The sequence below is a fragment of the Monodon monoceros genome, unplaced genomic scaffold, assembly GCF_005190385.1.
Source record: "Monodon monoceros isolate NGI ecotype Baffin Bay Population unplaced genomic scaffold, NGI_Narwhal_1 Super_Scaffold_18, whole genome shotgun sequence".
Classification (NCBI taxonomy): Eukaryota; Metazoa; Chordata; class Mammalia; order Artiodactyla; family Monodontidae; genus Monodon; species Monodon monoceros.
In genome coordinates this window covers 108,025,309-108,051,941 of record NW_021703774.1, presented here as the reverse complement: position 1 = coordinate 108,051,941, position 26,633 = coordinate 108,025,309, and positions in this window count along the sequence as shown.

Below are 26,633 nucleotides of genomic sequence, written 5' to 3'. Positions count from 1 at the left end.
AGACACTGGGATTTATAATTGTACATTTTAGTACCAAAACTTAACTTTTCCCCAAAGCTTAAAAATCATCAAGATCCTATCCAGGTCCAAGATGGCACTCTCCTATATAGATATAAGAGAACACACGTAATGAAATGATTGAAATTCTTTTCACTAATCAGGTGAACTGACTGAGAAATCAATATACTATATTAATTTGTAGTCTTCCACATAACTTCTGAAAGTCTGAATATATTGTGACTCCTTTTCCTCACTTTTCAGAATGCTCTAATATTTCTAAAAGTCCATTACACAGTGAGAGAATTGAACAAAGTAATTAGTGTATTATCCTCGAGATTAGTGGATCCAAAGGGTAAGCTTCTATGGCAGTAATCTTCTTCTTTGGTGAAAATGTTCTTATCATTTTATATGAAAATGAGAACAAACAACTACACAGTGAATAGTAGGTACAATTTTCTCCCCGACTTAATGGAAACTGATAGACCTAAATCCCCATGAAGGTAAGGACAGCACCAGTTATAGTCACAGCCTCATCTCAGGCACCTTAAACTATGCCTGGCACATGAGTGGCACCAATATATTCCATGAATGAATAGATAAATATTTAAGTGTATAAATATATAAATGACTGTTACACCAGCAAAAGGTTGTTTAATAACACGAAATAACCCAAATCTGAAGAAAGGAGAGAAAGTCTGGTTATCTTGTAAAAGGTATGATATTTTTCCCCAAAGGAAAAATTTCAAGGCCACTTTTTTTCCCCCCCAGAGAAAGGAAAGATCAATGCCAGCAGCCCAGCAGTCACCAGAGTCCCATGGTGTATGCAAACCTGATGGAGGAGAGAAAATTGAGGTGAGGAAATAGATTTCACTTTTGAGCTTTAAAGTAGTTATTATAAGCAATAGGGAAGAAATAATTATTCTTTGAGTGATAAGCACTACCTGGACAATGTGACAATCTTCTATTTAAATGTAACTTTGTGAAATGTGGCTATTTGTTGGGTACACGGTTTTACCACTCTAGATGCTGTAATTCTGTCAATGTGAAGAATAATTCTGAGTCAAATCACATCAAGCAATAAGTTGTTGGTTGCTGCTGTCATTTTCCTAAAGAGCATAATACAAGGAATTCTTTGCTTTCTTCAGACGACAATAACATTAACAATTTTTTAAAAAGGATTCTGATTCACTTTATGCAAAATTGAAGAGTAGAGCCTTTTCTACATCATGACTTTTGGTGGCATGTTTCTGTTTGTGATTTTGAAACCGAGTCCCTCTAAAACTGAGCTCCCCTGTCAAGTTTATGATTACCCTCTCTATCCAAAACTTTATTCCCTTTCTTATCCTGCCCCTGTTCCCCTCAGGACTGAGGTGTACCAAAGAAAACAGTGGAGTTCCAAAGACCAAATTCAAGCAGGGAAGTAGGGGAATGAAGAAGCAAAGGAAAAGCAATCAAGAAACAATAGTTCAGCAATAAAACAAAGTTCAAGTTCCTTCTCAAGGGATATACATAACAATCTGAAACACAACTTCGAGTTGTTTGACAGAAACTAAGACCCCTCCCCACCCAGGTAGAAGATGGTGATTACATGCTGACCACAAGCACGTACACCCCAGAATGGTTGGAACCAGAAGGTTGATGCTTACAATTCCCAAAACATCACCCTGTTACCTCACCAACAACCAATCAGAAGAAAGTCCATGAGCTGCAACCCTCACCCCAAATGTTGCCTTTAAAAACCCTTCCTTGAAAGCCATCAGAGAGTTAGGTCTTTTGACCATTAGCTGCCCTTTCACCTTGCTTGATGCCTTACAATAAACACTGTACTCTCCTTGACCACAACCCTGTGTCAGTAGATTGGCTTTGCTCTGCAATGGGTGAACAAACCTAAGTTCAGTTCATAACATTTTTTTTTCTTTTTGACAACTTACAACCTCTTCAATCACAGAAAGAGAAATAACCAAGAGATAGCACCACAAACAGGACTCTAGCAGCCCTGAAAATGAGAAATGGTCTCTTCCTGAACATAAAATTCAGATCTCTAGAAAAATCCCACACCCTGCCTTTTAACTAATTCATTCCCATCTTCGCATTATCACCACAATATCTCCCCAGCCATGATTTCTTTTCATCACCTAGTTCACAGAACTCTTAAAGGATAAGGAAAGAGTGTCTCTTTCTATGCATCTTTCCATCTCTCCACCCCTTTGCACCAATTAGAACAAACTGCTGCAGCAGTCTCTCTGTCCAGCCACTCCAAAGCAATCAGAGAGGAGTCCCAATGAAAGGAGGGAGATAAAATGGACCATTTTCCCTTGAAATCTACTGAGGCTTGTTTACCAGAGTCTTAGTCTCCAATAGAGTTGACTTGTAGGCTTTGGAAAGCATGATGAACCTTAAGCACCAAACAACTGGGGCTATTTAACATGGAAGGAGGATTGCCTCTAAGAAGCCACCTGGGGAGTGCAATGATATTTACCATCCACATCAGAGCCAAAGATCTGGAAATGAACATTCATTCTAGACAGGGGCTCTGATGATTGGGTGGAAATGGCCCTGAAAGTAAATACTAACTCTTGAATTTAAAAAAAAATCCAATCCAATTAAAGATCTACAGGAGAAACAAGGGCCAATAGGAGCCTCCACGTGGCATAGTCCATGGGGCCTAGGTACCCTGATAAGAGTAGAAGCTCTTATGCATTTCTTGAAATAATTCACTAATCCGTAAATATATAAACCTATAGATATATATAATATATATTCATTCTCAATTCCTAAAACTTATCATTTTTAAGGAGTTAGCATAAAGACCAAGTTTGTTTCCTTTGCCTTCATCTGCTTCATGTCAGCTCATAAATGTACAAATCAGTCAAATATCCAAGCTAACAGCATTTCATCAGTCTTACTTTGCCCTTAATAATTCATCCCTCTTATGTTTACTCTAATACTTGTGCAGCATAAATATGCATAATATGTGGCTGTGTACATTCAAGCACTTTCCTGGATAGACTAACAGTGGGAGACTTTTGACCTTGGTCTGAAGAGGAAAAAGTTACTGCAATAACTAATGACAGAAATGACAGTCTCATACTTTAAATTAAAGGGGAAAAGGGAGAAAAACATTCCCAAGAGAGAGTTCCTTAACAGCAATTTATATTTCAGCCCAAGAGGTGCTTTTTGTAAATAACATTTGAAAGAGTTGCTTTTCCTGCAGCAGGTTTAACAAGGATAATACCTACCCTCTTGCTGAAAACCTTATAAAGATGTTGTGAGAAATAATAAAAGAATGTCTGTGAAGCCCCTGAGCTACTTGCAATAAATATGCTAATAAATACAAAGCCTTCTTATTAACTCTAGTAAATATCCTGCCAGGAAAAAAAAAAAAAAAAAGCCACAATGAAAGTGAGATTTGGGTAAAATCTACTAACTCTTAATCCAATTATTCTAAATGCTTTGATTATTTTCTTTCTGAGTCTTTTACATTTGTAAAGAGTGTATTAGGCATTTAACATTTCCTTGCTCACGGTTTTGAGGATTTTCAATATCTTGGCAAATAATACCAGGTATTAACAAGGGCCAGTTTGAGGTACATAGGTTGCTGGTGACTTGGTTTCTCCACAACGATAAAGAAACTGTAAATACATAAAGACTGAGACTTCTTGCTGCCTTTGTTGTGTATCACACGCTTTCAGCCTCAAAAGGATTTTTCCAGATGTTTCAACCAGTCTTCTTGGTGTGTTTGAAAACTCTGTTCTGTCTTCTGAGTCCATTTCCCCTAAAATATACAAACTCAAATACACAGGCTGAATTGAACTCAATTATCCTTCTTTACCATTTTTCAATGAAGCATTCCATTCTGTCATCAGGTGAAAGGGACAACAATACCTTCAAGATCTCATCTGCAGATATAATATTATGAGAAACCTGACACAGATTTATGTACCTGCTTGATCCACATTTAGGATCTTTATCTGCACGGGTAAACATAGACCAAAAGGCATTTTTCATTTTCTGAACAAGCACCAACCAAACTGGGAGGCTTTTGTTAAAGAAGCAAGACATCAGGATACATTGAGAAGTTTTACTTAGTGATGCTTTTCCTGGTCCAGAGAATGACCCGGAAAAAGACATTTGTCCTAGCAGGGATTCCAAAATCTTGCTGTAGGTATTACTTAAGTCGGGAGGGTCACAATGAACCTATCAGATGTGCAAAGAAAAAGGAACTTCTTTATTTTCTACAAGTGATAGAATCCTTCTCAAAAACTCCCACTCTGCTAGATAGCTGATGGGGGTGGAGGGTAGGGATCAATAGGCTTCAACTTTAAATTTGCCTGTTTATGATGTTTCAGCACCGCTGAGTTACATGGTCTCTTTGGGATAAGGTTTCAGTCGATTCAAAGTTTATTCCCTAATGGAACCGCTCCTCCCTTTCCCCTCTTCTTTCCTCAACTGATGCTTGGATATAGGGGATATAGCTCAGGATGTGGGGCTGGAGAGGTTCTTGGTCTCATGCTGGTATCTAGGCAGGTGTCCATGACAGGCTGTTTGATCTAGACTTGAGTGTGCCCAGGCTGGACATCCTATTGTGTTCATCTTTGAAATGAACAACTGTAATTAGAAAAGTTCTTGGAGAACAAGGCCATGTCCCTTATGACTGACTCCAAAATTGGGTCTTATTAGACAAACATAAAGCTACGTTGAGGTCTATGACCCACATTTAGTGACCTCCTAGATCTAGATCAGTGCTCAGAACAGGTTTTATTGTTTATTTCCTTACTTCCACCTTTTCTCCATCTACCATCTCATGAGATAGAAGGTAGAATATTTCTATTTTCTCATCTTCCTTAACCAGGACATTCCCTTCATCTTTGTATTAGCCAGCTCAGGCTGCTGTAACAAATTACTGTAGACTGGGGGGCTGAGTCAACAAACATTTATATCACACAGTTCTAGAGGCTAGAAAGTCCAAGATCAAGGTGCCTATCATTTTCATTCCTGGTGAGAGGCTTTTTCCTGGTTGTAGACAACTATCTTCTCAATGTATCCTTATGTGGTAGAAAGAGGAAGCAAGCTCTATTATGTCTCCTCTTATAAGGGCACTAATCCCATCATGAAAGCTCCACCCTTATGTCTTAATTACATCCTAAGGGTCCCTTCTCCAAATGCTATCACTCTGAGGATTAGGGTTTCAACATATGAATTTGTGGGGTGGGGACACAAATATTCAGTTCTTAGCAATCATAGTTTTGATTTCTTTGTTCTGGATGGTAGATACCCTAACCCACACCTTCCCAGGGAACATATGATTCATTCTTAGCCTTGGATGTGGAAGGCTTCAAAGGAACAAAATTTAAGGGGCAATAAAATACATAGCCTAATATTTTCAAAATATTATTTTCCTTGGTACAAAGCACCACAATTTAAAGACTTTGTGAAGGTGCAAAGTTTAGAAACTAACAGTGTCTATGGGTGTGTGAGAGCCTGTGTGAGTGTGCATATGTGTGCACATAAGCACGCACGTGTGGGTGTGAATAGTTCTCTATGTTTGTGTGACTGTGGGTACACAGGAGATAGGGGTCTGTAAAGATTCATAGGGAATGTAGCCATCTCAGCCTAGGAAGGCAAGACCCTTTTGAATTATTCCTGCTTTCACCAGTCAAAACTTACAGAGTATTTCATCACCTGCCATAGGTAATGGTTCCTTGAAAACAGACCTGAGCTGTCAGCCCAGAGCACACTCCCCTCTAGCAACATGAGTATTTCCTCCAGGAGGTAACAGGGAAATGTCAAATCATTGGAGACTGCCTTTCCAACCTCTGCTGGCCTTGACCTAGGATAAAATGCATGTTTCCTGAAAACACCTCATAATTTAAACTCTACGACACAGGCCCTTTCTGGATTTTCCACACGCTATTTATTCTGCTCTCCCAGACTTCGTCATGGAGAATAGATAGACCTAGCGGCTCCACTCCATGTTATGGATTAAGCTGATGTTTAGACAATCTTTTGTTTTCCCTCTGGAATCAAGTAAGTCTATGCTTCACTCCCAAGTGGTATCCCAGAAGTTATTTTTAAGCAGACTTAACTTTATGAAAAAATAAGATAAGTGAAGAGGAAGGCAAGTAAATGAAATCTCTTAGAGAAAATTCCATCTGGTAAATGATTATTTGCCATAAACTCTGGAGGAGTAAGTTGACCTAACATGGTAATCATCTCACCTCACTTATAACCAGCCTCTTTTCAAGGCTGAGAGCATAGTTTGATGGCAACTTTCAGCTATTCACATATTATTTATGAGCTTTATCCACATAAAATTTGCAGGTAACCTGCTTTCTCCATAACTTTTCTGTTGCTGATAATTGAGAGATGAGTGTAATTGAATTTGCTTCTTTGTCAAGGAATATACAATTCTAAAGAAACTAATTTAGTCTAACTTTGCTTGAAAAATCCTAGGATTGAAGTTGTTCCTTTAAGTAGTTGTGCAAAATGCCACAATTTGGGAAGTTAGAACCAGGTTCAAATCCTGGCTCACTATGAGCTTTCTCTTTTAGGGAAAGTTGCTTTCAGTCTTATTTGATCATCTATAAAATGGAAATTATAATACCCATAGGGTAATTAGGCAAAGTAAGTGAAATTAAGCCTGTAGGGACCGACTGAAGCTGTTCTCATCACGCTGAGAATATTCTTCCTCTCCAACACTGGAAACCAAGTCTAACAACAGCAGTTTAACATGTCTGTGTATAAGAAGGAGAGAAGCCATGGTCAGATAACGAAATCGTCATACACTTTCCCACTGCATGATTATGTTTCTTCTGATCTTTGGACTCTGGCTGAGGCATCTACATAATAAACATAAGTAACAGAGCATGACAATAAACATCAAGGGGATGGTCGATGATCAAACAAAGACAGTAGCTGGCCCCAGAGGATGAGGATCCCAGACCACAGGTTCCATGCCCAGTCAACCCTATGACATTCTCAACAGACTTGTCCCATTGCTCAGTATGCCTTGTGAATGGAGCAGGTGTAGTGCACTGAGACAGATAAGATGGATATGGCAATAAAGAAGAGAGTCCTTGCACTCAAATGCTTATTGTCTCATTAGGGAATCTGCAATTCCCGTTTGGTGTAGTAACTGCTGGCCAAGGGGTAAGTACTGGGAACCAAGAAGGAGGGTTTCTCAGAGGAAGTGGTACCCAAGCTGTGATCTGAAGAACAGGGATGTTTCTAAAGCTACCATTGCCTGTTCACACATGAGGAAATCACCCACTCTGTTTTCTGTATAATTGATTTAAAATTTCTGCTCTTGTCATGTTCTCTCTCTCTTAGATAATTCTGTATTAAGTATAATTTCATTTTTAATGCTGAACCACACTTTGTTTACTTTCCCAGTTCTTCTCAGTTGCTTTATAAAGTTATTAGTTAGTTGAATTCACCTAAATGTAGGGTATAGAAATTTCTCTATGGTGAAGTAATGTCATGTGCATTTTATAGCATAAAGCACATGCTATTTTTTTTATTTGTTCAAAGTTAATGTTTGATAATGGCCAGTTCAGTGGATTCAGATGGCAAGTTTCAAAATACAATTTTAAAAGGCTAGAAATATATATACAGCTTTATTTTATGAAGCTTATATCATTTGTTCTTGTATAAATAAACTGAGAACACGTTTGTTTATCTGGAGTCTTTTTGGTGTAATTTACAGAAACCCAATTCAAATTAGCTTAAACAGAATAAAAGAGAATTTTTCAACTTTTCAGATATGGCTGGATTCAGGTCCTCAAACATTGTCCTCAATGCTCCTCTCTCTCTCTCCCCCACCATCCATCCATCTCTTGGTTCTGCTTTCTTTGTGCACCACTAGTTTTTTCATACCTAATGCCAAAGACAGTCCCCAGAGAATCAACCCAAAGCTTCTGTCATCCTACAGCTAATTACAAAGAGAAGTCAGGGATTCTTTCCTAACAAATTCAGCAGAATTCCTGAGGATGACTCAGATTGGCTAAATCTGGGTCATTTGGCCATCTAGGAAGTATCACAGGAGCAGAAGGAAGTAACTCGATTGGCCACGTTGAGTCACAGATTCACCACATGGCAGGGGAGGCAACTCCTTGTGACCAACATTTCACCAGGTTAGAAGGAACAACTGCTGAAAGAAAAAGAGGTTAGGCAGACAACATAACAATAATTCATTATAACATCAAAGCATCAAGTGTGAAGCATTTTTGCGCTAAGCCAGGAGACTGTCTGGGTATGTGAGGCCTTATCACTGGTTTGGCTTGAAAAAGTGTATGAGTAAGAACTACCTTTAGAACCTGCATGTACTTCGACTCTTATTCCAGCTTAAAGGAAATGAGCCACTCAAAGGAAAACCAAAACCATGGGCTCAGGCTAAAACAGAGGATTTTATCTCTAGAAAAATAACAGGAAATTCAGAGGAATCTCACCTGGGGAGAAATCTCTGTGAAACACATACGGGCATCCAAAGGAACTCAGGGGCAAGTTATGGGAACTTCTTTAGCTGGTCACTTAAACATCCAGATAACAGAACACCAAGGCTTGTTGGGGATTCTGCATTTTAAGGGGATCATGGAGAAATTAAGACAGTTCCTAACTGGGTAATAGAGATTTATAGCAACTGAATGAAAGGTTTTACTTCACAGAATTTAAATGAAAAGTTAGGAAAATATGGATCATTTATGGATGGAAAAGAAGAAAGTGATCTCTTTGTTTTCTTTTTGATTCCCCCAAGGCCCAGGTAACAGATTAATTGTAAAAAGGTGCTTTAAGCAACCATCCAAAACCATTAAGCTGCTCTGTGATAAGAATTGCGCTAAAGGCTGAAGACAAAACAACAAGTGAGGCATGGTCTTCTGGTAAAGTCAGTTTCATGGGTAAGAAAGCCTTATCAGCGGACTATTAAAATATAATATTGTACAATAGAGGTTTGTAAAGGGGGTGAATTTAAGAGGTCACACTTGCAAATCTGCCAATAATTATGTTCCTCTATGTTGCCTGAAATTCCACCACTAGAGGTTGATTCATCTGGGTTAGAAGATATCTCTTTTAAATTTTAAATAGCCCTGGTAAGCATATCACCTTAATCAAGATTGTCAATTGTTCAAACTTCCTGTGAATTAATTAATCAGATCATTTCCCACTAACAAGCTTCTTAAGTCAGAAAACTCAGGAAATGTGGGGGGTTTTTTGAGGTGGGGGAGGGGCTTGAGGAGCAAGGGTAACAGAAGAAAGGAATATTGGTTTTGCAGGACTAGAGAACCTCCAAAGTCAGACTTCCTCTAAGAGACCAATTAAGACAGCCCGGCCCAGGATAGTTGTGTTTACTTCTTCGATGCACCGTATTAAGACATTTAAGAACACTCACTGCTGTAGAATATGGACAACTGAGTAATTGACGGCATCTTATTCGGTGGGCTCTGGGCTCATCAGGAAGAACTGAAATGAATTTCCCCCTGCACACCTGCCACCTCTCCAGCCAGAGTCAGCTGGTATTTGGGCCCTCAAGGTCTTGGGGGAAGTTGTCAGACGGAGATGGATCTGGGCAGACAACCACTAACAGGCACACTCACTGAGATAATTAAGCTGAATTTGTCTGACAAAGGTGACCCTTTATACCAGAAAGGGCTTGGTTCTCCAGGGCCTGAGAATAGGATGAGAATTGCAGGTTCTAAGAGGGTGTGGGGACCTAAAACTGTATCAGAGAAGACCTCACAGGCCTGGCAAGGAGCACAACAGTGAGGATTGAGGACCAGGGCTTCCCTGTATCTTCTGAACCTGTGTAAATAGCAGGGTTCCCACTCATCAGCACAAGGGAAGGAAACGAAGCTATGAACAGTGATTGATGGAAGACATCTCACCAGTCCTCATGGATGGGGATAAACCAGACTTAATTTGACATTTGATAAAGAAATGAAGCAGAACCTGTGCCCAGGATGGCATGGAATAATCCAATGCCTGTTACAGGATTATTAGAAGTTATCATTTCAGTGGGGGAGATGAAAAATCAAGAGGGAAGATATTTAAAGGAAAGCAGGATGGGCATAGTAGTTGACTCTCCAAAGTCCGTTGTGAAACTTTATCAGTCAGTGGCTCAGGAACGAGCATTCTCCCTAACATGGACAATAAAACATGAAGGGCGCCTGCTGGGAATTTCTGGGAAAGGAGTCCTCATTCCTAAGAAAAAAACATTAGGAAAAAAAAAAAAAAGATGGTCCTTCTTCCTCTGGACACTGTGTGTCTAGATGAGATTACTAGAACTGTTGCAGCCATGTTGCCTCCAGCCCAAGGACAAAGCCAACACATGGGAGAGGCGTCACTCAGAGAACAGCTGAGAGGTGGAGCTTGACCCTGATAGACTACACACAGAGCCATGGCTTTCTGAACTTCTTGTTAGGTGAGATGCTATTTTTCAGTTTTCTCTCACTTGCTACCAGGAGCATTTGATAGACAAGGCATGACAATTTTGGTGTGATCCCCTCTGCACTGAGCACAGGTGGTTCATAAGGCTTCAACCAGGACAGGAGATCACTACGTGGCATAATGGCCTCTCTTGTCCCCACTCCTACCTATTCTCTACCCTGTACCCAAGTGCCATCACTCCAAAACAATCTGATCAGACTGTGTCTCTGCTTAAACACCCCTATGAGCTTTCTGTTTTCTATAGGGAAATCTTTCTAGCATGGGAATCAGGGCTTCATTTGCCATCCTGTTAGTCTCCCAACACTCATTCCATGCACGGGCACACCATGCTGGTCTTCCCTCTGTTCCTCAACACCTTACCCCTCTTTGCGTCTTTTGGACAATTCATGTGTAGTTCTGCTGCCTAAAATGCCCTTACCCATCTTTTCTGTCTGGAAATCTACTTTTCCATCCATATGTACCTCTGTGAAGCCTTTCCCTGACCTCCATTAGCTCTGTGTTTCATAGCAATTATGTTATGTCTACTAGTACCTTTTCATATATCTGTCTATATCTGTCAATGCTCTCTAATAGCCTGTATGTCCCTTCAGACCATCTCTCTAACCACAGCACCAACTTCACTTCTAGACCCATAACAGGCATTCAATTACTAGAATGAACAAGTGAATGAACAAATGAGTTCAACCCCCCAGGATTTAGAAAATTTAGAAACAAATTCTATAATATGGAGATTCCCTCTGCTGAGTAAGCAACTACTTCCCATATCTCTTGAGGGTATCACAGCTAACCAGTTCTCTAATGCTCCCAACCTGTGCGGTGATTTATTCCACCATCTTAAGCTATATTCCTGATTACTGCTTATCCAAAGAGCTGGATCACTCTGGTGGGCATGACATTTTTATACTGTATTTTAAGTGTGAATGTGAAAAACTGACTTCCAGCCACAACAAGGTTATTCTGGATGGCTGTCATACGTGTGTTACGTGTATTTTTCCAAAAAAAGAGTATTTTCAAAGAAGAAAAATGTTGGTAGGTATTAAAGTTTGGTCATATTTTAATATCAAATGGTGTAATTAGTAACATTTATGCATACATAAGTATGAACATTTGTTGAGAGAATAAATATATACGGAGAGATAAAACAGGCAAGAACACAGAATAATATATCCAGGTATTCTATTGATGTAATTTTTCTCAAGGCCTCTGCTTCAGCTGCTCGCCTCTAGGACACAAACCACGGCATTTAGGGAACTGACAAAGCCGCACTGGTCTCTGGCAGTTTGCAAAGTTGGCTGAAAATGGAGGTTTTCTAAGTGGCTGCTTGCAATGCCATGCTGGTGGCATTAGTGCCTGGGAAATACCAAGAGCTAAATGCTTCCTCTCCTTCATTTTCTAAATTTCATAGCCTGATAGCAATCAGGCTGCAGGCGTCATATTCTGAAAGGATTATTAAAGTTAAAGTCGCTCAGCTCTTGCCCCCATAGCTTGGGACACCAACCGAGACATACTGCAATCACACAGCTGCAATAGCCCGTCTCTTGTGTCTTACTGCTTAATGATGCTCCCAAGAGCAGAACTCCCTTTCATTGTGTAGACCCTGTGCCACCAACTCCCTTTTGCTTCTTTGAAGCCTTTTTCTATTTTTGTATTTACCTTATTTATCTTACCTTCACACTTCCCTGACCTGATTACCCTTAGACATAATCAACTCCTGTCTTCCTTTATGTATCAGTGGCTGCCGCTTGATATTATGGTGTAATTTTAATATCGTAACGGAAAATGATAAAGGCCAATCAATTACTTTGTATTATACATCGCGCTCCATTGGGATTGATTTTCCTCTATGTAATCATGTTTGCAGCCATAAAAACAAAGATTAAAAAGGGGTTTCTTTCTATTTTTCATATTCAAAGGAGTCGTATTAGTAACCCTACCTTATAATGTAGCTGCTAACAGCTAAACTTCATCTAGAGAAATAAAGTCCCTAGGAGGTGGCAAAAGCCATGGACAGGACCCAGTGCCTTACCTTGGACTTTGGCCCATGTCTTGAGTATTTATTTTCCATACTGCTCTTTATCAAAATCCGGCATCGTATTTATTATCTAATGAATGGCAGTCCTGTGTGGGCTGCACTTTTTGCATATCCTAAGAGGTTCCCATATTGTCATTTTGCCTTCTCCTCACCACACAAACTGCTTGAAATCTCCTATGCCAAACAGCTAGAAATGTACCAATAATGAATCTTCTCCAGAACTGAAGTGCCCTTCAATTACTGAAACTTCAGTTGCCCACCGAGGCTCCCGATCCTTGAGAATAAATATGCAGTAGATGCAAGCAGAGCACAGAACAAACCCCAGGAGATAATGCAAAGGGGCAGGCAGCTCGCAGGAGAGACCCACAGAAGAATCCCAGTCCCTCCAGCAGGGAGATTTTCTGAGCCAGGACCTGGCTTCAAAAAGATGAGCTATGGAGAACGAGTCCTCTAATCACTAGCTTTACATGCACTGAGATGGACGAGCTTGTGGGCAGCCCTGAATGGCAGCCCCAGATGCGATGGAGAATATAACTCCTCCAGAGCCCAGCTCGGCCCCAGAGCTGTCCTCCTGCAATTCCTGTGGGCATGCAGGTTAACTGGCCTTTTGCCTTTTGTTTGGTATAAAAACTCATTTGGAAATACTGCCTGTAGGCAAGCTTTGCAACCCTACAGTTTTGTCTGACCTCATTTCCATTACTGGAGTTCTCCAGACTCTCTTTGCCCTCCTCGGGCTCCTCAGCAGCATTTTTCCCTGAAGTAAGCAAACAGCATACATTAAAAATCATTTTGATTATGGGGTTGCGTGGGAATGAGGATTAGGGTTTCCAATGCAACGTTCCCCTGCGGCGTCCGGACGTATCTGGATGCCAGTGGAATCTCAGAGAAGGTGCAGCCATTGGAAGGCTCTCGGGGGTCTGGTGGGGCTGGGTGTCTCTGGTCTTGCTTGCCCCCTTCTCGCCTGCAGAGGCCCCTCAGATTCCACTCCCTGGCACCCTGGGCTCTGGAAATCACTGCTTCTGCCAGTTGCCAGAGTTCAGACTCTGTCTTTTAGGCTATGGTGTGGCTCTTTTTTGCTCCTGTTTTTGTGAAAGTGTGCATAATATAAAAGAGACCAGTACCGCGTACTTGTGCGTTTTGGAAGGTGGTCACCAAGCTGTAATCTGTTCAGCCCCTCCCTGTAGTTGCTGACTGATGCTTCCCCCTTCCTAAGCCTTGAGCCTGTATCTTCCTTTGCAGCTGCCTCATCCACCAGAGGAGACCCTAAGGGGCAGCCCTGTCGCCTCACAAGGAAATGAAGCCTGAGGAAGTGAGGAAGGTCCTCCTCTCAACAAAGCCCCAGGCTCCTGTTTGCTCATTTGGTTAAAGCGCAGTTTCCAGCTGCCGACCGCAGCACCCTCCCATTGAGAGTTCAAGCTCAGAGCCACCGAGTAACTGTTATTGTAGAGCAAAGAGTTGTTTAAATAGGTTGTCTCCAAATGGTCATTATCTCCTCCTTCACCTCCACATGCCACAAATCCCCAGGCGCGAGGTGGCCTCCTGGCTGCTGTCGGGCCTGCTCACCGCTCCCAGCCCTTGTAAAGAAGCAGAAGAAAGAGACTCGCTGCAGTGGGAGTGGTCGAATGATCTGGACATTTTAAGAAAGCATTCCAAATGTTTTGTGGCACACTTAACACTCTCAGAGGAGGGAGGCTGTGGGAATGGGGTCAGCTTCCTTCCTCAGGGAAATTACTCAAATAGGTTTTAAAATTTATAGTCTGTGTTGTGATAATAAGTAAAAATAAAATATACCCTCCAAACTGAGAGTTTCTTTGGCTGAAGAGGTCCTCTGGGGTTGGCTTCTTCTACTGCTATTCTCTGTTTTCACAGAAAACTATAGAGCAGTTTTCCGGGAAGCTGCTCCAGGACTCCGGCTTCTTAGCTCCCCTCCCAAGCCTACCTGCATGCCATCAGCTTGCTTCCTCCCAACAGGAAGCTTCCTTGTCTGCCGATCATCATCGCTGACCCCCTCCCACCCCACATCTGCCTCCACTGGGGCTCCTTCCTCTTTGTTTCTCTCCAGCTCAGGCAGAGAAAACCTCCCGAATCAAAAGCAGCTTCACCAAGCCGTTAACAGCACACTGATGACCAACAACAAGGTGTTGCTCTGTGCCCCTCATCCTATTCCCTGTGTTGGACCCGGCCCCAGGCCCACTGCACCCCACTCTGGCTCATACCTGTTTGCAGCATAACCCAGGAAGGTGATGTACAGAATTAAAAGCTAAGGTTCCAAGTTTGGGTGCAATTACATAATCGACATTTCCATGTTATAAAGTAACATTGTTTGAGGCCTGATTTTGGAGATGTAAAGACTAATGCATGTTGCTTCCCTGTTTTCTGAAAATAATCTTGATGTATTGAAGTGGAGACATTGTTACTTCCTAATGCATCTCATGAATTATGTCCAAATATAAGGAAAACAGACTAGTTTTGAAATATCAACATCAGCCCTAATTTACTGGCTTCTGCATTATGATTCTAATTGCACTCAATATAACCTATTGCTGTTGGATTCCCTCAGGGTCTTAGAAAAACTAGAGAAAACAATGTGGAATGGACTCTGTGTGTGAAATCCAACAGACTCTTCTTTTTTCTGCTTTGCCTTTTATTAAGTTAGAATTTATTATTCTTGATAGCCCATATGAAAAACATTTCAAGTGATATGAATGAAATTATCTCCTGAAACTAATTTCTCACATAAAAACTGAACTGAGTGAACCCTTCTCATAAGCAGCTGACAGGTAAAGGATCTTCAGCGTGTTAACTTCAGTTTTGGAATATACTTTTTTTTTTTTTTTTTTGCTGTACACGGTCCTCTCACTGCTGTGGCCCCTCCCGTTGTGGAGCACAGGCTCCGGACGCGCAGGCTCAGTGGCCATGGCTCATGGGCCCAGCCGCTCCGCGGCATGTGGGATCTTCCCGGACCGGGGCACGAACCCGTGTCCCCTGCATCGGCAGGTGGACTCTCAACCACTGCGCCACCAGGGAAGCCCTGGAATATTCTTTACATTAAAAAGAGTACTGGGGCAAATAATCCAAGTCATTTGTAAAAGGCCTTTTAAATGTGTGCGTATCTGAAATCTCCTTCAGCACCTATCTTAAATTTCAGGGCACAGCATCATAAAGTATTCTTGGGATATCTGCCACCATTTAGTGTTGTAATAAGAGTAAGATAAGAATAAGAACTTTTCTGTAGACTTTAAAAACAAAAGCTGGTCTCTTGCTCCAAATATATTTATCTTTTGGGGAAAAGGACTTACAGTGATTTCCCTTAATAAGTGTTATCAATACTTCTAACACTTAAAACGTGCTGGGTACTGCACTAAGCACTTTATATGCATTGACTGACCCTCACGATAATTTTTTTTTTAACGATAAATTTTTAAGGGAGTCTAATCACCCCCATTTTACAGGTAAGGAAATAGAAGAGGTGAAGTATCACCTCTATCATCAGCTCAAGGTTATGTGACAGAGTCCGAATGGAACAGGGTCCTTCTGCACATTACAGAAGCGTTATTAAAACAGGAAGGCACAAAAAGGGTTTTTTGGGTTTCTTTATTTTGGTTTGGGGTTTTTTTTTTTTTTTTTGCTTTTATTTTATTTTTTTGTATTGAAGTATAGTTGATTTAAAATGTTGTGTTAGTTTCAAGCGTACAGCAAAGTGATTCAGTTATACATATATGTATTTTTTCTCAGGGTATAAAATATTGAGTAGAGTTCCCTGTACTATACAGGAGGTTCTTGTTGGTTATCTATTTTATATATAGTAGTGTGGCTATGCTACGCCCAGCCTCCTAATGTATCCCTCCCACTCACCTTTCCCCTTTGGTAACCATAAGTTTGTTTTCTGTCTGTGAGTCTCTTTCTGTTTGGCACACAAGTTCATTTGTATCAAGGGTTTTTTGTTGCTGATGACTGTTTTCAATGTGGGCAGAATTTAGTGACTGTAGAAGAGCTAATGTTTGACTACTATTAGAGCAGATCCCAGAGGAAAGAGCTGGGCCTGCAAGGAAAGTCAGCTTTTACTACTGTGCTGTTTCAGAAGACTTGGCAGCACAAGTTACTTTCACGACTCGCCTGTGTGGCTCTGGTACTTAATCAGTATTATCCAGAGCCACTTAATCCTTTTTATGGCTTAGCTTGTCTTGTAATGTGGTTGTACTGCTGATAAACCCATTCACAGAAATAATGTACCTTTAAAAAATCGACACCGCACTCTGTTTTTAAAGTCAGTACACTTTGCACAAGTTTCTATGATATCACAGCATTCATTACAACACAGATGCTAACAACAGGGTTACCTGGTAAACTGAAGAGAAATGAAATCACTTTATAACAAGTAATTATTGCGCTGTCTTCTGAGATTCTGATTCTAGGCTCTGAGTCCTTTTCAATCATGGGTTAAAAGCATCCAGACTGAATTTTTCTCATGATATATCTCAAGTACTTCAACAGTTAAAACTATAATATTTTTTTAATTAAAAAAAACTCAGTCGTGAAAAAGTGCATAGATTTCTTTCTTTCTTTTTGGCTAGTAAAGGCAATATTGATTATAACCTTTTCTGTAAAAGCTTTTTGTAGTCGAACATCCAGACAATATCTAGCAGTTTTAATTTCACTAAAGTAAGTGTGCTTAAATTGAAGAATTTCTAACGTGGCATAATAGTGACAGTAGCCATCGGCTTCCTTTGAGAATCAATTAGCAGCTAAACAACTATACAGACTCTGTAATGATACATGTCTGTAGTATTTCTCCAAATTACCTGGAGCAAGGTAAATGGCATGAGAGCTGTGGTCACTGGGGAAAGCATGAAAGAATATACCACACCAGCACGAAGTTAGTCAGGAAAACTCTGTAAAGAAAAGATAAATGTCTGAGGCTGCACGGCAGCTGTTTCAAATAATAAAATATAATTTGCATCTCTGCTGAGGGTTTTGTCTGTGTCGGCTGGTTGGGACCCATGCATTTTTCCTGAACTTGCTGCTCATTTTTTTGAGCTTAGCCAGTTACAATTAAACAATCAAGTAGGTACACTTGTTTGTTTCAGATACATGAGAGACAGTAAAGCTTTGTTTCAAATAAAGATGCCCAAGAGGAAAAGGTTAGAAAGTGTTGTGCAAAGCTGTGAAATACTGACTAGCAATTTAAATTGGAATCAGACAATTCAGCATGAATAGGGAAAAAAAAAAACCCTCACATACACAGTGTGTGCAATGGAGGGTGTGAGGGATGGCAAAGAGTTTTTATTTTCAGAAGTCTTTGCTAAGTTCTTTATAAGCATCTCGATCTTTGTTAAAAAAGAAACAGCAGATATGCACATTTTCCTTAGGGGAGCATTTTTTTTTTTTTCACATAAAATTTTAGTAGTTGGCTGCCTAGAGGGAGGTTTTTTTGTAACAGAATACACAAATTGTAGTTTTTATGGTTATTTATAGTGAAACAATCATTTTGATAAAATGATTCACTCAGATTACTTTACCACTTTTCATTACAGACCTTCATATTTTTTCATTTCTTCTTGTCTTTCTCCCAGTTAAAATTAAAATGTTCGACTCTGCAATTAATCCCAAAGGGATTTGATTTTGAAATGCTTTACTCTTTCAAAAACTTGCTAAAATATCGTTCTACAAGTAATAAAGATCAAAATCAATACAAACCGTTTGGCTGCTCATATAAGTCATCCCTGGGCTGAGTTAAACGTTACTCAAAGCAAATAGTTATCATTTATTTAGGGACGGGGGAATTAAGTAAACTTAGTACACAAAAAAGAACAAACTGCCTTTACCCCTTGCGAATTAGAGGAGCGGTATTGCTACCTAACTATCATTTTGTGATATATGGTATCACCTATACGGTATCACAACACTCATAATGCATTGCTTCAGAATTGTAAGCTGTTTTGATTTGTTTTGTTGGAGGGATAGAGGTGCCTTTGTTTTATATATGACATATCATAACCTAAAGTCTATTCTATGAAAGACTTTTTCACAGGGTATGTGCCATCGTTTATCTTAATTCATGAAGGAGAAATACTGTATATTCAGTGTGAGAAATGTTAAAGAAAATGCTTAGGATTATGCATCTGGACTCTGGTAAATCCAGTTTAAAACAACAGGGTTTGCATTTGTGGAGGTGAGGATGGTGAAACGTATCACATTATATGAATGCCTTTTGCACACCTGCTAGCAACCTAAGAGTAAGGTGACAATCAACTGAATGTTGATGGTTCTAAAAAAACAGTACCAATTATATTATTTCTTATCTCACTTCAAAGGTCTGATCCAAATGTTCAACAGAACTGATGTTACTAATGTAAAGTTAATCTGCTAAAATAAATTTTAAATTAGAGATCTTAACACTGGAAAATTCAAAATCACATTCTCTTTGTTTTGAATGTAGCTTATTGCTGAAACATTCCATATATTGCTTTGACAATATTCAGTGCACCTAAAAACACGTAAATAAAATGAGATTTCAGTTAGAAAATGTGTGTAAAGAAAACTGCTGCTTTTATTATTAATACATATTGTCACAGAATGTGTTGTACTTTAAAATGTAAAAATATACACATGCAAACACACACACACACATAGTCTTTACCTAATTTGCTGAGTTAATGTTCCTTCTCAGAAAATATATACTTTGAATAAGATGGATTAAATATGTTGGTTGGATTTTAGAATGCAATAAAATGATTACATTTAAAATGACCATATTTAAGGGGAAAATAGCTAAGTTGGGCTAATTTATTATTATTACTCATTGCATTTAAAGAAACTTGGACCAGAGATCAAAGTGCATTTTGATTTGTTTGGAAATTGTAAATGACCCATTCCCAGATTTCCAACCCCATAAAGTTAGAATGCAGTCTGTGAGTACTCTCTGCTCTAATCAAGAAGGAAGGGGCTTCAGCTTCAAATGTCAATGCTGTAAACATGTTAAATCTGGAAAATATTTTCTAAGCAAGCAACCATGTGTAAAATTTACCGAACTTGTCATGAAAGGGCTGCAGCTGCAAACCTGCAAACTTCTCACTTCCATGAAGACTCCAGATGCTGAGACAAGGAAGCAAGGTTTTCATCTCAGCTCCCCAGCTGTTGCACCTTAGAACATTGCCTGCCACCATCTTCTTAGCAATTTTTTACCAGGTAAAGAAGCAGTGACCATTTAATACCAGGAAAGAAAACCCTGGCTTACCTCAGAAGGTGCTCCATATAAGTTACTACAACATTGCCAACCCAAACATTCAACCATAGACTGAGGTTTGCAATCTTTCCACCTGCCCAGCTAAACCAAGTTAGTTTAACAAGAGCTTCCAAAATGCAGAGGGAAAATAATCAGCTAATTATAGAATTAAGCAATTGTCATGTGCTGTTGCCAAAGAAGACTCCCATTAAATTACACTTATGCATCATTTTATGAAAACTATGTTTGCTGCTTATAACTAAAAACATCTTTGGATAAATTTTAAATGTTGCTTTACTACAGAAATATAAAATCTGCCAGATATCATCATAAACAAAGACAATTTGACGAATTTAAAAAAATTTCTGGGCTTCCCTGGTGGCACAGTGGTCGAGAGTCCGCCTGCCGATGCGGGGAATACGGGTTCGTGCCCCGGTCCGGGAAGATCCCACGTGCCGCGGAGCGGCTGGGCCCATGAGCCATGGCTGCTGAGCCTGCGCGTCCGGAGCCTGTGCTCCGCGGCGGGAGGGGCCACAGCAGTGAGAGGCCCGCGTGCCGCGAAAAAAAAAAAAATTACTAACACTACTTTTAACACCACTAGCATTATATGTGATATTTACAGTATGCAATCTTCTTTTATAATGTTAAAGTGTTTTTAAAATGAAATCTGCACTTAAATGCCAATATCCTCTCCTTCTGGCCTCTTACTTTATGACACTAACGTAGGATCTCATTCATGAAGCCAGTTGAAATTTTAATAAAAGAAAGCAGGAGTTTCTAATAAACTCCTGCAGTGAGCTGATAGTACTAAACATCTTTAGCAGCATGGTGTTTTTTATTATTATTTTAGCTGTATATTAATATGCTAGTATTTGTAAACTCCCCAGTGCCACTAGATTTATTTCAGAAGCCTTCACTACATTCTTCTACTGTGAAAAGTTTATCTGACAAAGAAAAATTCTTTTTCGGTGGTTTTCCACCCAATGACTACTCGACAGGAAAAGATATAGCTGACGAATGCTTTGTGACTATGCATTCTGCCCTGGAAGAAAAGTGACTGATTTCACTTATTGTGGTGCCAGTTCTGGGCTAACCAGGAAAGCTGGCATAATCCACAACTGCAAGGGAAGCATTATTTGGGCTTTTGTTTGAGATTTAGCAAGATATACTGACTTACATCTCTCACCACTATACCTCCTTGCTAAGTTTATCTTCTATTTTATCCCTCAGTACCTTCACCCCCCAAATCCCTACCTCACCTCCCAACTAGACCACCACTGCTCTCCTATTGGAGCAATAGGGGCTGTGGCTACATAGCTTCCACTTATAATATATAAGGATACATGTCTACAATGTATTTTGGAGTATGGAATTAAAATAAAACCATAGGGGATATTCTTTTATGACACTGGGTATGATGTGGAACTGTTACCATCAATAGGCAGTGAACTGCAACATATATTGTATAAAATGAGAGTCAACATTTAGACAGTGGTTACTGTGCGTCAGGAGCTGTTCTAGTCACTTTACATGGTATGAACCTATATGATCCTTTCCATAGCTCTGTGCAGCAGATATCGTTACTGCCCTCACTTTATAGATAATAAAACTAAGAAAGTAACTTGCCAATGTCATGAAGCTTGAGTGGCTGCACCAGATTCAAACAAGTAGTCTACACACAGAGTCCAACTCTTCATCACTCTGCCACTGTAAACTATATTGTATTAAGACTAAAACTGTCTTAACAGTTGGTTTTCATTGGGGTCACCCCTCTGGCTGACACCTGTTCCACTACTTCTTGGCCCCTTACGCTCTAAGTAACAGGATATCTCCGGTTTTCTTAATCTTAAATTCAGGAAGGAAAATGAGTCTTCTCACCCTCAATCACTATTACTCCTTCCAATCTGATTACGTAAAAAGAGTCAAGAAATGTTCATTGTTGGTGTTCTTAACACAAAGTTGAAAAGAAGAGGGGGCCTCCCTGGTGGTGCAGTGGTTGAGAGTCCGCCTGCCGATGCAGGGGACACGGGTTTGTTCCCAGTCCGGGAAGATCCCACATGCCGCAGAGCGGCTGGGCCCGTGAGCCATGGCCGCTGAGCCTGCGCGTCCGGAGCCTGTGCTCCACAACGGGAGAGGCCACAACAGTGAGAGGCCCGCGTACCGCAAAAAAACCCAACAAAAACAAACAAAGTTGAAAGGAAGATAGGAGCAAACTGAAACGTGCTTGTTCTTATGGTCCTTTGCAAGGTTTAGGACAAAGCCCAGAAGATGCGTGAGTTGACAAGTAAGGGATCCTGACACAAAATTTTAAAAAGCAAACTTCCTTTCAAACCATCAGAGCCAGGGTACAAGGCTTGATGTAAAGACCACCATTTGGAGTGAGCATCCTATATAGGTATCCATGGTAACCACAGTGACACTGGGACCAGCTTCAACTGGGCTGGTCCAATGTGCAAGAAAATATGTGGGCCCTATGGCCTGGCCTGGAGAACCCTGATGACAAGAGCACACATTTTATGAAAGGAGAACTTTGTTTCTTCCAAAGCCAGGGTACTGAATCACCTCAACAAGAGAACGGTAGCCCCAGGGGCTGAGGTTAGGGCACAGTTTAAACAGATGTACAAAATGCATCAAAGTTGACCAAAAAAAAAGAAAAAAAAAGTCACAAGTCTACTTTTTCCCCCAAACTTTCTTGTCTTCATCTTAAGGCCCAGTATTGGTTTTGAGCAGACTGCCATAAATGGCAGCACCTTGGCATTTCTTGAATTGCAGCTCAGATGTGCTGTCATTACATTACTGCCCAATATGGCTCACAATATTCAATCATATAGTGTCCATTAGATGTTTTGGAACTAGTTTCCACAAGCAGGCTACTAGAAACTATAGGCACATTTGAAAAAAATAAGGTAACATTTGGTGATAGAAATACCATATATCTTTGTTTATAAGTAGTGGCTTCTATTAAATTTAATTACTTCCCCTGTGGCTTTAAATCAAGGGCAGCTTCTGTTAAATTTAATTACTTTCCCCTGTGGTTTTCATGGCAAAGGTGTCATTGCTACTTGCGGAGTGCTTCTGGCCAAAGTGAAAGCTTGGGTTTGATTTGCTCCATTATACCAATGCCTTCTCTCATAATTTTACTTTCTCCCTCTATCCAAGAGCACATTTTTGTGGACATTTTATTCATGAAATCTGCCTTTGGTATCTTGGAAATTATTCAATTAGGAGCATGTGATTGACTGCTGAAATCTGAAGAAAAAAAATTTTGATAAATTTCAGCACAAGATAGCCTGCATTTATTTTGCCACTTTATTGTACAAATGTGTAGTTTATGTCACATAACTGTACATTAAAGTATCATGGTGTAGAATCTGCATAAAGGTGAGTTTTTTTAAATTTTCTGAATGGAGGGGTTATTATTCCTTTTATTAGTTGTATGCTGAAGCCAACAGGTTTTACTACTAATTATGTCGACACCCATTCCAATGGCTCTTATGCCCCCTTAATTGTAGCTTCCTAATGATGTTGCCCTTCATTGAATTGCCATTGGAATGGATTCACAGAAGTGAATTCCTAAAAGTTTGCTTCTCTCAAGATGAAGTGGATCTTCATTAACATTCTGAAAATGAAATGCAGCTTCATAAAAAAATAAGGCAGCTTTCAGGCCATTTTAGAATTTCAGAGAAATTTTGCATTATGTTTCCCATGATTCTATGCTGATGTCAGGCTGTATTTCAACTGAAATGACAATGAAATCATTTCAATTCCATGCAATGCGCAAAAGAACAGTCAATTTTTCACTTGGCAAGCTGAAGTCTAAAGTAATTAAGCACTTAGCATTATGCCTAGCATATAGATGATGTTCAATAAAAATTAATCTACTTGTCAAAAAAATAAAAAATAAAAAATAAAAATAAATAAAGTAATTAAGCACTGCTGTGTGGGAGGCAGCTTCCTGCTCTGAAGTCAGCCTGAGCTAATTACCATAGTAAAGTTGGAACATCATATGCTGCACCGATAGATGGATGGAGACATTGCGCATCTATTAAATGATCCATTTTGTTATGCTTCCTGGGAAATGTGCCATTGATGCCAATTAAGGAATATATATTCCAAGTGAGTATTTCCAAGTGACAAAGCTTCTATCCGGTAAATTGAATTTATTATTTACTGATCATGAAGTACTTAAAGTCACAAAGTCTAGATGGAGAGCAACCTATGAGGAGAATTACATGCTCTGACTCGGTTTACAAACCCTCATTACCCAATTGCCGCGTTAGCATAAATTTCTTCACGATAAGATTTCTAGCCAAGGTACTAAGTTATTTCTGTCGTGAAAACTCTAACTGGAATAATAATATGATATTGCAGGTAAAATGTTGGCATTCAGAAATTTCAAAGACCCAAACAAGTTAAATGAAAATTTGATTTTTTATGTGTTTAAAGGAAAGGTAAATGAAATAAGCTTCAGAGAATAACCTTTCTTAAATATCTTTAAATCTCTGCCCATAGCACTGAAAAATGAAATGACCCTCAAATAGCAAAGATGGATTGTAAGTTATTAACATATTTCAACTGAATGCACTGCAGCAAGACTAAATTATGTTACAATTCTTAGCAATCCTGTTCCTTAAAAGTTAATACTTTAGGGGCTTCCCTGGTGGCGCAGTGGTTGAGAATCTGCCTGCCAATGCAGGGGACACGGGTTCGAGCCCTGGTCTGGGAAGATCCCACATGCCGCAGAGCAACTAGGCCCATGAGCCACAACTGCTGAGCCTGCGTGTCTGGAGCCTGTGCTCCGCGACAAGAGAGGCCGCGATAGTGAGAGGCCCACGCACCGCGATGAAAAGTGGCCCCCGCCTGCCGCAACTAGAGAAAGCCCTCGCACAGAAACGCAGACCCAACACAGCCATAAATAAATAAATAAATATTTTTTTTAAAAAAAGTTAATACTGTATTAATATTCCTTCTCCAGTGGCCAAATATTATTTATGCTTTTAAAGTGGTAACTGGTTAAGAATATAGTAAGGAAGCATTTGGTCTGTAATTTAAATCTGCCCCCTATTTATCAAAGTTCACATTCAGTTGCAGCAAACAATAAAAGCTGATTTTCATGTAAATGTTTGTGAAAGAAGAAAAGAACATGTTGCTCTCTGAAAAAAGAGGGCATCTCCAAGTCAGGATCATTTTTTGAGTAAAGAAGAATAGTCACCTCTACGTCTGCAGTGAAGGTTATGTTTGATCTTCTTCACTTTCTATGGGATTTATTTGCCACCTTTTCCACTAGCTTATTGATGCCACAAAGGATGGAGCACTAAAGCAATATCCCTTTAAAATCAGAGGCAAGAACTTTGAGGATCAAAACTAATATTTCTCTCATTGACAAAAAAGGAGTAGATTTTCAAATACAAAAATCCACCCATATAAAGATTAAACAATCATTAGTTTCCCAAGGAGGTAATCTCAAGAATCAACAGGTTGTCTTCATATCAGATTCCATCCATGTCCTCTGGCAGATCACTTGATGGGGGGTCCCAGAGAGTCAGGCAGTCACCTGAGCTAGGCTGGCATTGCTAAACTCCAGGCTGTTCTGATAGACAGTTTCAGACCTTTGATTCTATGTATTTCAATAGAAATCCTAAAATGGATGCAATTTTAAATGATCCTGTGTGGGGGAGAAAGAAAAATGAAGTTTTGATAAGGGCTTGTTTTTGTGTCCTGCGATTCAACAAGGAAGTTCACTAACTGACTTACCGTCATCCTCACATTGCTAGCAACACCATTTCCTTAACTAGAAATGGTTAGAAAAACAGAGAAAAGGCAATAATAATGTAAAGGAGGGAAGAGCAAACATTTCCTTTGATTATGTGTATGTATCTATATGTCTAGATAGAGACATAAACACACATGCACAGAGACACGCACACACACGGTAAAAGTTTTCTGTTTTAAACCAACAAAGAAAACCATCTGAATTAGTTTAAGATGAAGATGTTTGTTTTATTTCATTAGCAGGAGTTAACATTTCCTGTGAACTACGAAATTTTATTCTAAAATGAAGATCCACGGAGTTGAAAATTTAGATTTCACTTTTAAAAGTTTTTTTTTAATTTAGAGAGAAATATTTAGTCAATTTATAATATGTTCTAAAACAAAATGAGGCACACAGGTTTCCAAACGGGGTGAGACTGCTTTGCAGTGGATGGGCCTGATTAGAAAACAGAAGGAAGCACGGGTCTCCTCGTGGCCGTCAGCCCTTCAGTTGGGGGAAGCCAGCCCAGGCCAGTTGAAGAACACTAATAACCCCGATATTGAGGCTTATCTAAGGATGCAAATAAACAAACAGATTTAGAATGGACCAGAGAGTGGGAATTTGGTTTAGCAAAGAGAGAGCGCTGGTCTGAGAGTAAGAAGATCTAGCTTTCTATTTCTGACACTGCCACTGAATCACTTTGTAAATCGGGACAGTAGAACTTCATTCTTTCTTTTTTCTCCATCTGTAAATGGAAGCGATAGTATGCCCAGCTTACCCTTAGCAGTGCAGAATTAGCAAATAGTCAGAGACAGACAGTGTGGAGATTCAGAGCATGATTAGCTCTGGGAGAATTTTCGGTTCTTCATTGTGGCTTCTAACATCGTTTTCAGCTGCCAAAATCCAGGTGTTATTTAGAGAATTCAACCTCAAGCAGGGCATTTATTGTCTGCCCTTTAAATGTCCATGGTTTCGAGGTTTTTCTCACCATATTAACTGCAACAGTGAAATTAGATTGTTCAGCTTCAGCTTATAGTCCATTTCATTCTTTAATTTCTGTGTTCAGAGGTGATGAGTTTGGTTTGCATTCACAGTGTTCCAGAAAAATAGCAGATAAAATGGGTTTTCATTTGAAACATTTAAACTTCATGAAAAAAACAAAAAAGCTGGCTTTACCTATTGCA